The sequence below is a fragment of the Symphalangus syndactylus genome, chromosome 12, assembly GCF_028878055.3.
Source record: "Symphalangus syndactylus isolate Jambi chromosome 12, NHGRI_mSymSyn1-v2.1_pri, whole genome shotgun sequence".
Classification (NCBI taxonomy): Eukaryota; Metazoa; Chordata; class Mammalia; order Primates; family Hylobatidae; genus Symphalangus; species Symphalangus syndactylus.
Window position 1 is genome coordinate 101,457,828 of NC_072441.2, and position 14,119 is coordinate 101,471,946.

Below are 14,119 nucleotides of genomic sequence, written 5' to 3' on the forward strand. Positions count from 1 at the left end.
CAATGAATCTTGTTAAGTCCATTTACTGAGATTCTCTCACCCTCAACATCCAATCAAGCTCCCCTTCCTCCACCTAATCAAGTTCCTGTTAGTAATTTTCCATCCACTCCCGCACCGTGCTCATTGGCTGTAAATCCCCCCCATCCCTGACGTATTTGGGTTTCAATCCTCTCACCTATTGCAATAATCTTGATCCTTATTGCAATACTCTTGAATAAAGTCTTCGTTGCTGTTTTTCACAGATATCAGGATAATTTTTCTTTAACAGTTTATTGGGGCAAGACCACGTCTCACATTTCTCCTTACATATCACCCCAACACATAGTTGTGCTTCAGCTGGTGCACCAGCAAGAGGCAAGTGAGTGGGTGGGAGGATTGGTGACACCTAAAAGTCCCATGGCCTAGCTACAGAGAAAAGTCAAAGAGCACGTTGAAGCCTATGAAGAATGGACAGTGGGATGAGCCTTAGGAACAGGGAGACAGAAGAGAATAAAGGGAAGAAAACAGAGGAAGGTTCCCAGCAGCATGTTAGACTCAATCGGAACCACCCTTACACTATCAATTTGGGACACTCCAGGAGCAAAGGGCCCCAGTCTTGATGGCCTGAGGGCCCCAAGTCCAAGGGGCAGCACTTGGCAGAGGGACAAACACTGGATAATTATTCTGGCCCTGACTTTGGTGCTGTCAGCTCTGCGACGTTAGGCAAATCAGCTAACCTCTGTGACCCTCAGCTTTTCCATGCATGAAATGACAGTAACAATGGCTCCCTCACAGGTGCAAGTAAGAACGTAAGTGAAATAATTTGTTTTCTTTTTTAGTATGCTTGATATTTACTGAGAAGAATGCAAATGCTCTTTCTAACTGGTATTCAGGAGCTGGGTTGAGGGCCTGTTTTTGTTTGTCTGTTTTGTTCATAGTAATTTTGCCTAAATGTGCATATCTGTGGGACTGATGAAATTATGAAAGAAAAATGACAGCTGCGCAAAACTGGTGCATGGAAGAAAAGGAATGTCATGATGTGGGACTGCCAGGTCCACCGGGCCCCTGCAGCAAACCGATGGGGCAGGGAGTAGGTTGGGAGCCAACCAGGCCAAAAGATTGGCTCCTTTGGGAGTTGGTGAGCTGTCCAAATCAATGCCCAGGCAGGGAGAGCCAACCCAGGCCCTCCTAGGTTGGTCCTTGTCTCTAAAGGCAGGGTCTGTCGGTGAGATGTGGCGGGTGGTGATAGTGTAGCTCTCTGGGTACATGTAGGCTAAGCAGTGGCAGCAGCTGGGCTGTGGGTGGTCTGCCCAATATGTCACAGACCCCTGGCCTATAGCTGGGGCTCAGAACACAGTCCAAATTTGCAAAGGAGACATCCTGGGCTGGCCTGAGTAGGCAGCAGCGTGGTTTAAAGCAAGTCCCCTGCCCACAGGCGGGCAAATGGAGCATCTTCCTGAACAAAGACAAGCACTACAGAGGGATGACGGAGAGAACCAGAGGGCAGAGGAGAGGGAAGGGGACCAAAGGGGCACCTGTGGAGGGTGGGCAGTGGCAGCTTACAGGGCCCTCCCCAACAGGGCCCAAGGGTCTCCCAGCCCAGTAACAATATCTTCATTATCATCTTGGCCAAAACACTGCTTCCGTTCACTGAGGACATTATAAATGTTATTTTTTTATTTTTATTTATTTATTCTTTTTTTTGAGAGAGAGAGAGAAGGTCTCACTCTGTTGCCCAGGCTGGAGCGCAGTGATGTCATTTTGGCTCACTGCAACCTCAGCCTCCTGAATTGCTGGGACCAGATGTGCGCCACCATGCCCGGCTAATTTTTGTATTTTAGTAGAGACAGGGTTTCGCCATGTTGCCTAGGCTGATCTCAAACTCCTGGACTCAAGCGATCTACCCGCCTCGGCCTCCCAAAGTGCTGGGATTGCAGTTGTGAGCCACTGTGCCCGGCCACAAATGTTATTTTTAAAGCACACACACATTCCTGGTGGAAGGTAAGTATCCTCAGCACCCATTTCCTGAAACGTCTTTTAATCATCACAATGTGGAGATTGTATTACTATCTCTATTTTAAAGACAGGGCAGTATTTTCCTGGGGCAGTATTTCCCAAATTGTGTCCCACGGAATGCTAATAACAGTACTAAGAGGTAAGTGGTGCTCACCTTTGAAAATGTTCCTGTAGCCAAATATTTTTCAGAAATAATGCAGAGGAATGGTGCGTTCGTGAGCATAGACCCAGGAGTCAGAGAGACCTGGGTTTGGGGCCAAGCCCCATTGATTATCAGCTATGTGGGTGCAGCAGTAAGAATCCTAGCTTCCTTATCTGGGATGTGGGAATAATGAAATACTCGCTTCATAAGGTTTGTGTGAGAGTTGATGTTATGAGGTAACAAATGTAAAGCTCTTAGCACATAGCTGGTGCAAAAAAATTCTTCAATAAACAAGAACTCTTATTGGCATTGTAGCAGGTTAAATATTGTTAAAATCTTACAGCTAGACCTATAAATTTTTTAGGGAGAGATCAATTTTGTTTAGGAAAACATCTTAATAAACCACATGGAAGCGTGGCCAGCAATGAGACTCTGAAGTTACAAGCCATCAATAACCAAGACCAAAACCTAGAAAACCAAGTTTGAAAAAGCCAGAGTCCCATAGAGGGTGAGTACTGATTTCTCTCATTGCCTGACATTATAACAAAGAGGTTCAGGGCACAAAGATGAGATCTCACCTCCGTCTTCACCTCCCTCTTTTTAGTACTACTCCATCCTTTACAGATTCACCTACACACACTCACACAGGCACACACACCACTCCCTTCTCAGGAAGAAAGCTACAGGCCCCAGTTAATTAGAAATTCTACTATTTGAGCTTTATTACTTCCTCTTTACTCTCCGAACTTTAAAGGAACGCATTTCTGTAAAGTTTAAATTATTTCAATGAAGTGTATTACCTTTTTAACTGGGGGTGGGAGGGAAGCACTTTTTTTTTTTTTTTTTTTAATGTTGAAGACTCCACTCAGTCATTTGAGCTCCAGGAAGCCTTCCCTGGCCACCCATAAGTTAAGAGAAGAGCCCCTCTTCTGAGCTCCCAGAGCACCCACTTCACACCTATGCTACAGAACACACCACCAAGGATGGAAATTATCCAAAAGTTTGTGTCCACTGATTGCCATGCCAGGCATCCAGCTCTGCTGAAGCACGCAGGGGCCCTGACTTCCTCATCTAGGTATTCTCAACACCTCCACCAGCAGCTGGTAGGCAACAGAGCTATTGTTACTGAGCTGCCCACGGCACCAATGGATCTATGAATGAATCCGAACGTCTTCCCTGGAGAAAAGCACTTGCTTGTCAAGGGAGGAACAGGGGTCTGAAATGCTAACCCCTGCCCTATAGTATGGGTGTGCATACAGTGCACCTTCCAAAGCCCAGAGTGGCATTCTTATTACATCCCGGAAACCCCCTGGTCAGGGGCTTTTGGGGTGACATCCAATATGTAAATACCAGGGTCGGGTCCTGCTGAGTGGCATAACAGTGCCATATGTGAAAGTTCCACCAGCGCAGAGGGCTCTTTCATTAGTCATTTCACTGCACACAGCTGTAAGGAATCTGGCGAAGCTTGATTTGGCTGGGAGGAGTGCATTTTCCACTTGTAGGCGTCTTAAAAACTTTCATACTAAAAAAAAAAAAAAAAAAAATTAACAACAAGAAAATCATCATAGTCCAAAATGAGAAGCCAGAAATTGAAGGTGGAGAGCCAGGGTAGCAAACATAATGGAGGGACTCCAAGACCGGGCTTCCACCAGGACCCTACACTGACTCACAGATGTGTAATGGCCATGGCAAGCCTTACGTGTAAATAGAGATCCGAACGGGTCCCAGAGGTAGTGGCTGTGGAAGCCTGGGCAGATGCCAGGCAGTATTCTAAGGTTAAGCATTGATATGGTTTGAATGTGTCCCCCAAATTTCATGTGCTGGAAACTTAATTCCCAAATTCACATATCGATGACATTTAGAGGTAGGGCCTTTGGGAGGTAATTAGGATTAAATAAGGCCATGAGTGTGTGGCCCCCACGGTAGGGCTGCTGGCTTTATAAGAAGAGTTAGAGTAACCTGGCCGGGCGCTGTGGCTCACGCCTGTAATCCCAGCACTTTGGGAGGCCAAGGCGGGCGGATCATGAGGTCAGGAGATCGAGACCATCCTGGCTAACACGGTGAAACCCCATCTCTACCAAAAAAATACAAAAAAATTAGCCAAGCATGGTGGCGGGCACCTGTAGTCCCAGCTACTTGGGAGGCTGAGGCAGGAGAGTGGCCTGAACCTGGGAGGCGGAGCTTGCAGTGAACTGAGATCACACCACTGCACTCCAGCCTGGGTGACAGAGCGAGACTCCATCTCAAAACAAAAAAAGAAAGAAGAGTTAGAGTAACCCAAGCAGACAAGCCTGCTCTGGCCCCCTTGCCATGTGATGCCCTCTGCCACGTGAGGATGCAGCAAGAAGGCCTTCACCAAATGCCAGCGCCATTTGCTTGGACTTCCCAGCCTCCAGAACTGTAAGCAATAAATCTCTTATCTTTATATATGATCCAGTCTGTAGAATTCTGTTACAGCAATGGACTAAGACAGGCATGATTTCCGGTGCAGAGAAGGAAAACTGAGAGGTCACAGAAGAGAGAGGAGGGTGGAAGCTGGGGGAGAGGCACTGATGGAACCAGCTTCCACCCTTCCCTGCAGGGCTTGGAAAGACCCATGAGGACACAAGGGAGAATAAAAGGAAGCGGCCCTGCTTGCCATGGCTGGCTCAGGGTCAGGAGGCCAGGACTGCTTTATGTCCTTGCTATAATGGACTTCTGGGTTTTTTAAGATTTTTTAAAATAGATTAACTATAGCTCCTAGAGCTGACTCTACTGATAACTTTACCCTGGACTCCCCCCCTGATTTTGACCTTAGTTTGTGTGGTGGGGGGGATGAGAGGCTGCGGTCCAAGTGGAATGCAGTTTGCCTGTCCTCTATCGGCATCAATGCATTGCCTTTCCCCCAATTTTTACCTCATGATATATTTATGCATTTAAAGCATGTTTACCGAGTGAGCTGCAGGCAGCAAAATGCATGTAAAAAGCAATTTTTTTTTCTTTTTTCTTTGTCCTTTCAACTCCTCTCTCTGGATTTGCCTTGTCCCTGCACTTGAGATGAAAGCTAACCAATACCACGGATTTTCTAGCCACTCTGAGCCATTAAATAAAGAGGTTCTTTAAAACAAACAAACAAACAAAAAAGTAAAAAACAGTCTACTCAACCTGAAGCTTCTCCTTCACTTCAGGTTTGGAAACTCGGTACCAAGGAGGAAGGCATGGACTTCACCATTTTCTCTCCTCCACCTCTCGTAGCCAGCTGCTAATTCTCAAGCCTCAAGCTGTGAGAGACTGAGAACTGAGGGGAAAGGACAGAGTAGTTCACGGCTCTTACTGTCATGACATGGTCTTGGGACCCTCTGGGTTTAGCATGTTTTCCAACGCTTTCCTTTCCGACCTCACTTAGGCATATTGCAGTTAAAGAATATGGCCACCAGGTGGCAGTAAAGGCCTTTTTTTTCCTTGCCAGTAGACCCTACCCTCAGGTTTTATACGGCCACATAATTTCTTTAAGATACTGTCAAATAGGCTTTCCCTACATTTCAAAAGAAAAGAAAGTAAACACTTAAACCCACAAACTGGTCAACTTAGCAAAAACTAAATATAATTTAAAGATGATGCCCTAGGGAATAAACGTTTAAAGAAAACCTCCCAAGTTGTTAATTATATAATTACATAACTAATTTACTAAGTCTTTCTCTTCCTCAAATTATTACTGTGTAAGTCTAAATCTTATTCCCAGATCTTGATCATAATTTACCTTCCCTTAATTTAGAGTCAGAAACTTTTCCCCAAAGGCTCCCTGTATGGCCAACTGTCATTTAAAGAACTTTATTAATAGTAACTATTATACTAATAATATCCATTTGTTTTTTTACTATACACCAGTTACAGTTATGTTACAGTCACTACTTATAGTTATGTGTTGACTACACACAGACTACACACTGTGATAAAACCTAACTGCGGTATTATTTTATCCTCACAACACCCCTACAAGATAATTACTCATGTCACCACCACTGCCCCTGCTCGCATTTAGGGTTGCCGGAAAAAATATAGGCCACACAGTTAAATTTGAATTTCAGATAAACAACAAATAATGTTTTAGCATATGTCCCATGCACCATTAGGGACATAGTTATTGCATGGGGCATAAATATTTTATGGGACATATTTACACTAAAAAATAATTATCTGAAATTCAGCTTTAACTGGACATCCTAGATTCTTATTTGATAAATTTGGCAACCTGACCCCCATTTTATGGATAAGGAAACTGAACCTCCAAGAAGGTAAGCAACGTAGTGAAGGCTAAGAGCTGGTAAGCAGCATTGTGGAGCTGTGAACCCCAGACCCTCCGAACCAGGTTCCCTCCATACCATACTGCCCCTCCTTGTTGTCTAGGGAATTCTTCTCATCTGCCAGCTGCTGGTAAAATAATCTGCAATCCTCAAGTAAAATAATCCTTGTCACTGTTCTCAACTGAATAGAAGAAAAGCTTTTCTTCCCAGCCAAGAAAGAGTCACTGAAAGACAAATTCTCATGACTGATTTTCCCATTTCCTTGCCAATTTATCGTTTTTGGAAAAAAAAAATGAAAATCCCCCTTATTTTTTTCCACACTGATATTCATATTTTTGTAACTATTTCAAGACTACCTCTAGTAAACTGAAATGTAAATACAACAGTCCATCCCAATTTGTTCTTCTGACTTAATTACCTGAAACATAATACAGTAATTTAAAACTACACATAAAGAAAAAAACAAAATGAAATAAAACTGGAATATCATTGTGCTATGAGGATATCAAAACTTTTTGTTGTTGGTTTTCTCCTAGCCATATCTTCCAATATTTGAGTGATGACAGATTTAGTCAACTTGTATTCCACTGCAGGATTTATTGTCCTACACATAATAGGAAAATAAAGCCATATTATAGTCCCACGGCTATATCAGAACACCTCTCCCCCACAATGTCAAGGTTAGTCCCTAGCAGAAAAAAAGCGGCAACAAAGGAACGTTTAAAGGAGTTTAAACATGCAAAGTGCTTAGAACAGTGCCAGCCAAATAGTAAATGCTCAGTAGACGTGAGCTAGTGTTATTAGTAACACCTAGAGACATTACTAATGGCCAGACCCAGAAATGGCTTTGCATTAATAACTAACAAGCCATAAACAATGCAGAATGAGAGAGAAGGAATGGTGGTGCCCAGAGTGAAAAAAAAAAAAAATAGGACTGGGAGAGAATGGAGAAAGGCCATTCATTCAACAACCATGTCATGAGTGAGTGCTATGTGCCGGCCTTAAAGGGATGGGGAGCCCAGTGAGAGAGGCAGGTCTTTGTAGTATGGTGTGATAATTGTGCACTGGAGAGAGCAATGCCCAGTACAGCATGGGAGCACAGAAAAGGGGAACCTTGGCCAGTCTAGGAGGTCACAATGAGGTCAGGGAAACTTCGTAGAGTGGGACCTCAGCTGACTCTTACTGACCCAGTAACTGCTGACCAGGCTCAGGCTGAGAAGATGGCACATTCCAAGCAGTGGAGGCCAACAGCAAGCAAAAGTGCAGACTTAAAACAACAAAGTGTGTGCAGAGGAGGGGGAGACCATTCAGTTCCCTTCTTTGGAAAACCAGCCAATTACTAAGCAATGTAAAGTTACTGGAATGACGGAACACCCATCTGTGGGCCCCTGCACAAGGAAGTACAAATGCCAAGACTTCTTCCATCTTCAACCAACAGGAGTAAGACAGTGGACACCACCAGATGAGAGAGCTGATGTTGTGGAGAAAGGAGGTTTGTCAGCTTCATATGTTAACCACTGAAGAGATGTTACATGTTACATACATACATATATATATATATATATATATATATATATATATATATATATATATTTTTTTTTTTTTTTAGACGGAGTCTCGCTCTGTTGCCCATGCTGGAGTGCAGTAGTGCGATCTCAGCTCACTGCAACCTCCGCCTCCCAGGTTCAAGCGATTCTCCTGCCTCAGCCTCCTTACATGTTATATCTTAATTATTAATATCACTTGCAAAGAAATTCATTCTTACCAATACATGGGGCTTTCGCATTGATCCTCATAAGCACCCTCCCTAAATCTAAAATAATAGATTTTATTATTTCCACCTTACATATGAGAAAATGGATTTCCAAAGGGATTAAAGGATTTTTCTCAAAATTATATAGCCAATAACAAGAAGAGTAGAAGTTGATCTTCAATGTTGTGCATTATTTTATTCCCCTTCTTTTCCACCTCTTTAATTAAAACAGTCTTCAAGACCCTGCTTGAATCCCACCTCCTCTGCAAAGCTCTCCCTCCCTCCCCCACAGCACATGACATAGAGCCTTTCATATACCAAGTATGCAATAACAGCCTGATGAGTGGTGATGATGATCAGGTAGCAACTGTCAGCCTGTGTGGATGCATTGTGACCACTGGATAAAGGGGCGACTGCAGTGGTCTGGACTCAGGAAAGAAGTCCCCTAGGAAGGACTAGGTTTTGAGCCAGGTCTTGAAGAAACTGGTAGCTGTGAACTGGTGGAAGCATATGGGGTAGGAAGGAGAACATCCCACAGGTGATGAAGAAGTAACAATTTGTACAAAGACACAGAAGCAAAGTGAACCAAAACTATGCCTATCTTCTATGTCTCTGCCTTTAATATTATCCCTGGCAAATCCTTTATAATTAGAGAGTGTCTTCATCTGTTTATGCCACTGTAACAAAACACCTGAGACTGGGTAATTTGTAAACAATATAAAATTAATTTCTCACAGTTCTGGAGGCTGGGAAATCCAAGATCAAGGTGCCAGCAGGTTTGGTGGCTGGAAAGGGCCTGGTCTCTGCTTCCAAGGAGGTACCTTAAACACTGTGTCCTGACATGGTGGGAGGGACAGAAAGGCAAAAAGGGGGGTGAATGCTGTATCCTCATGGCAGTAGAACAGAAGAGAACAAACACTCCCTCAAGCTCTTTTGTAAGGACCCTAATTCCATCCAGGAAGGCTCTGCTCTCAGGACTTAGGCCTGTTGTCTTAATGCTATCACATTGGTGATTAAGTTTTAACATATGAACTTGGGGGAACACATTCAGACCACACCAGAAAGAAATAGTCAATTCTGGACAAAGTATTTCTTCTCTTTTCTTGCTTCTTTAGTCCACACATATTTTGAGTGCTTCTCATGGGCAAGACTCTATGGGACGCATAAAGATGAATCAAACACAGCTCTTCCCTCATGGACAATGTGTTCACTAAAAGAGGAAGACCTACGCGTTAACTATCTATAATGAAAGGCACAAACTGGAAACAGCCATAAACAAGCTATGAGCTGCTACTAGTGCCTATCACTTCAAAGTAGGGTTCTTTGTGGGCCGGTGGGCCCAATGTGATTCTATGAGTTCTTATGAAAGGGGTGCAATAAAGTCAGAGAGAAACTGGCTGTTCCCTTCCTGGAAGCAATGCTGTTGGTGCTGGATTTTCAAGGGCACGATTGTCATGGCTTAAGATAGGTTCTGGGCCATTCTAGGCAAAGGGAACTACGTGAGAAAAGATATAAAGGTGGAAAAGTTCCAGGTCCCACAAAAAAGAGTGAGGAATTTGGTTTTCCCGCAACATTAAGATAAAAAGAAAAGAATGGAAAATGAAGTTGCAAATGTGGATGAAACCGGGTCATACAGTGGAAAGAATATGAAACTTCGAAATCCTAAAACAGAATTCCAATTCTGCCACTTACTGTCTACATGACCTCAGGCAAATTACTTAAATCCTCTGAGCCTCAGTTGCTTCATCTGAAGAATGGGACCAGACAGGTGGATTTTCAGGCATGCAATAAGGTGGCACCCCTTCAATCAGAGATTCTTTAAATATTTCTTATTCTTTAAATATTCAAGTTTTTCAAAGGAGAGGTTGAGCACTGAGTCATGCAATGACTCCTAGCCTTTCCTCCACTGTCCCAGGAATTGTCAATATTCCACCCAGCCACATATGACCCTGCGGCTAATCTGAGTCCTCTCCTTTCTTTTAACTGGGTACAAAAGTTCCCTGTGGATTTGATTTTTGATGATGTCTTGGTATTTTTTTTATAGGTTGTGAATTTGAACTTCTGCCCTCTGGCTTGCACTTGACTGAGTGCAGCTCAGGGAGTGGTTTGAGGGTTAAGGCTTTTACTGACTTAGAGTGCTCCATAAGAATAGCTGTTTCTGTGTGATCATTGACAGAAGAAGAAAAACAAGCTATGGAGACTGGCTAGGGGGTCATTTAGAAAGACTATTTCATAATCCACAAAAAGCAACTCGAGGCCTGAAATAAGAGAATAGCACTGGGAACAGGGAAGAAAGGATAGATTTGAAAAGCTCCCATGGAAATGGAATCCCCAGGATTTAGCAAATAATTGCATGTTAGATGAGGTAAAGAATGAGGTTGAAATCTGGCTCTAGGAAGATGGCAAAGCCATTAACACAACTAGCGATATGGGGAAGAAGAGCAGATTTAGAAGCAAAGTCAAAGAATCTGTTTGGGTCACAGTTGGAGGAGCCAGCAATCATAAAAACAGACAGAAAAGGACATCAGGCAGTTAAAAATTCAGCCCTGTTCAAAAAAGAAACATGATGGAGTAAATGGTTAATGCACTCACAGCCTTTGTGTGTTCCAGGTGGTTCTATGAACTACAGCGAGGAGGCTGAGCCTGGACACTGTGACCAAACCATGGACTGTTCCCACATTCTACAACTTGCATTAATTCCTTGTAAATCTCTGGGTGAATTTTTCACACATTCTGGCCTCAGTTATGTGGATATGGTCCCCAAAAGATGTGAAAGTCCTCACTGGGGGAAGAGAACTGTTTCTCTCCCCTGTTGAGGTTTGAGTCTTCAAAATGAACTGATAATAGACTGATTAACTGGAGAAAAGGCATATAGACTTTTCAAGTGCATGCAGCATCACAGGAAAGTGAATATCCAATAATCCAACGTGCTGTAGCAATAGAAGTTTATATACTCAGATAATAACCTGGAACAAAGTTCGTCTGGGCTCTGGGTGTGGCGTCAACTCTAACGTTCCTTCCTGCGAGTCAGTCTTCCCTGTTTGATGAGATTATAGGGAGTGGGGCTCAAGTCAGTTGCTTCCTTCTGGAGGAGCTTCCCTTAGTCAGATATGGAAACTTCAGAAAAAGTGCTTCCCTTTGTCAGATATGGGAACTTCAGAAAAAGTTCCTCCCTGTGCTTCAGGAGAGGCAGATAGGCAAGAGACAGCGGGCAGGAGGTGGTCAGAGATACCTTGTTTCCATCGCTGCTTCTTTAGTTCAAAATACTCAGCATGTCAAAATGCCATACTTAGGAGTGTTGTTTTCTGAGCTTTAACATTTTAATCCCCAGAACCTGTAAATGTGCTGCTTTACATGGTCAAAGGGACTTTGCAACTATGATTAAATAAAGGACTTTTAAATAGAGAGATTATTCTGGATTATTCGGTGGGCCCAATGTAATCCCATGGGTTCATTTTCTAAATTTTTATTTTACTTTGAGACAGGGTCTTGCTCTGTCACCCAGGCTAGAGTGCAGTGGCGCAACACAGCTCACTGCAGCCTCAACCTCCCGGGCTCAAGCAATTCTCCCACCTCGGCCCCAAGTAGCTGGGACTACAGGTGTGCACCACCACACCCAGCAGATTTTTTCATTTTTTTGTAGAGACAAGGTCTCGCTATATTGCCAGGGCTGCTCTCAAACTCCTGGGCTCAAATCATCCTCCTGCATCAGCCTCCCCAAGTGTTCGGATTACAGGCGTGAGCCACTGCGCACAGCTCCCATGGGTTCTTATAAGGGGGATGCAAGACAGTCAGAGAGAGGGAGACTGGAAGATGCTATACTGTAGGCTCTGAAGACGAAGAAAAACGCCAGGCAGGAGGAACACAGCCCTCCTGATGCCTTGATTTTAGCCCTATGAAACCCAATCTGGACTTGTCACCTTCAGAACTACATGATAATAAATTTGTATTGTTTAAGCCACTCTATTTGTAGTAATTTGCCATAGCACCAACAAAAAATCAATACAATAGTCATAGTGAATGGCCTAGGTCTCATGGTCAATGGATTAGCACTCAAAACGTTAAAGGCTGTGGACAGATAACCTTTCAGAGTAACTGATGGTTAGTCTACAGCTGTGGTTCTCAACCAGGGATGATTTTTCCCTACCCTCTCAAAGGATATTTGGCAATGTCTGGAGATACTTTTGATTGTCACAACTGGGGAGTGGCTGCTACTCGTATCTAGTGGGTAGAGACCAGGATGCTGCTAAACATTCCACAATGCACAGGAGAGCCCCCCGCCCCCTGACCCGACAACGAAGAATTACCTGGTACAAAACTTCAATAGTGATGAAGTCAAGAAACCCTCTCTTACAGACTGCAACTAAGTTCAGAAACTACACTGACAGTGTAAACAATGTCATCGGGAAAAAAGACATGAGATTTTTCTACCATGTATGAAGTCGTTTTGACAGAAAAATGAAACCTGACTCTGATAAGTCTCTACAGTCAACTATAATCATGCATCCCTTAACAACAGCAATACATTCTGAGAAATGTGTTGTTAGGTGATTTCATTGTATAAACATCACAGAATGTACTTACACAACCTGGATGGTATAATCTACCACACACTTAGGCTATATGGTATAGCCTATTGCTCCTAGACTACAAACCTGTACAGCATGTTACTGTACTGAAAACTGAGGGCAACTGTAACACAATAGTGTGTGTCACAACATATCTAAACATAGAAAAGGTAATGTGTTGTGCTACCATGTTACAATGGCTACATAACTAAGCAATGGGAATCTTTCAACTTCATTATAATCCTTTTTGTCTTTTGAGATAGAATCTTGCTTTGTTGCCCAAGCTGAAGTGGTGCGATCTTGGCTCACTGCGACCTTCACCTCCCAGGTTCAAGCAATTCCTGCCTCAGCCTCCCAAGTAGCTGGGATTACAAGCGCCCACCACCACACCCGGCCAATTTTTTTATTTTAGTAAAGACAATGTTTTGCCATGTTAGCCAGGCTGGTCTCGAACTCCTGGCCTCAAGTGATCCACCCGCCTTAGCCTTGCAAAGTGCTGGGATTACAGGAGTGAGCCACCACGCTCGACCTCTATTATAATCTTATAGGACTACCATCCACAATGGTTCATCGTTGACAGAATATTTTGTTATGAGGGGCATGACTGTACTAATTTACAAGAAACAGAAAATGGAGGACACTGTTATATAGGACCACAGGCATCTAATCCATAAAAATCTACAGGACAAAGTACTCAGTTTTTCAACTGATTGCCAGGATAACAAAACAGAGAGGGACATGAAGGGGAATCTATGGAATAAAAGATTTAAGAGAAAAAGGAACCAACTACAATATGTGCAGCTGATTTTTATCTTAATTCAAACAAATAAGCTGTAAAAAATGTGCATATACATTTATGAGATAATTATAAATTTAAATACTGACTAGTTTATGATATTAATGAATTATTGCTAATGTTAGGTGAATTTATTGTTTTGTGGTTACTTTTTAAAAAGGAATTATTATCTATAGAACTACATATTGAAATATTTACAGATGAAATAACATATTGGCGGGGAGCAGTGGCTCACGCCTGTAATTCCAGCACTTTGGGAGGCCAAGGCAGGAGGATCACCTGAGGTCAGGAATTCGAGACCAGCCTGGCCAACATGGTGAAACCCTGTATCTACTAAAAATACAAAACTTGTGGCCAGGCATGGTGGCAGGTGCCTGTAATGCCAGCTATTTAGGAGTCTGAGACAGGAGAACTGATTGAATCTGGGAGGCGGAGGTTGCAGTGAGCCGAGATTGTGCCACTGCACTCCAGCCTGGGTGACAGAGCAAGACTCTGTCCAAGAAAAAAAAAAAAAAACAAGAAATAACATATCAAATTTGCTCCAAAGTAATACAGGAGAGAGGATGTGTTAGTAAAACAAGA

The 14,119-nt window shown here is 43.2% G+C and overlaps 1 protein-coding gene and 1 long non-coding RNA gene across 7 annotated transcripts in view; one reads left to right on the forward strand and one right to left on the reverse strand.

Annotated features, from left to right (window-relative positions):
- The window catches only part of TNFSF4 (TNF superfamily member 4), a 307,507-nt gene that overhangs the window by 245,402 nt on the left and 47,986 nt on the right, over positions 1 to 14,119 (reverse strand). For 2 of the 6 annotated variants that reach the window (XM_063627390.1, XM_063627388.1), the window contains exon 4: positions 3,488 to 3,659. The exons of the other annotated variants lie outside the window; for them this stretch is intronic. The gene's annotated coding sequence lies outside the window, so the exon portion shown is untranslated. The remainder of the gene's footprint in view (positions 1 to 3,487; positions 3,660 to 14,119) is intronic. 6 annotated transcript variants of the gene reach the window in all.
- On the forward strand, positions 730 to 12,134 carry LOC134734567 (uncharacterized). The gene is made up of 3 exons (XR_010117658.1): positions 730 to 788; positions 2,502 to 2,645; positions 10,784 to 12,134. It is a non-coding gene; the product is annotated as an uncharacterized lncRNA (long non-coding RNA).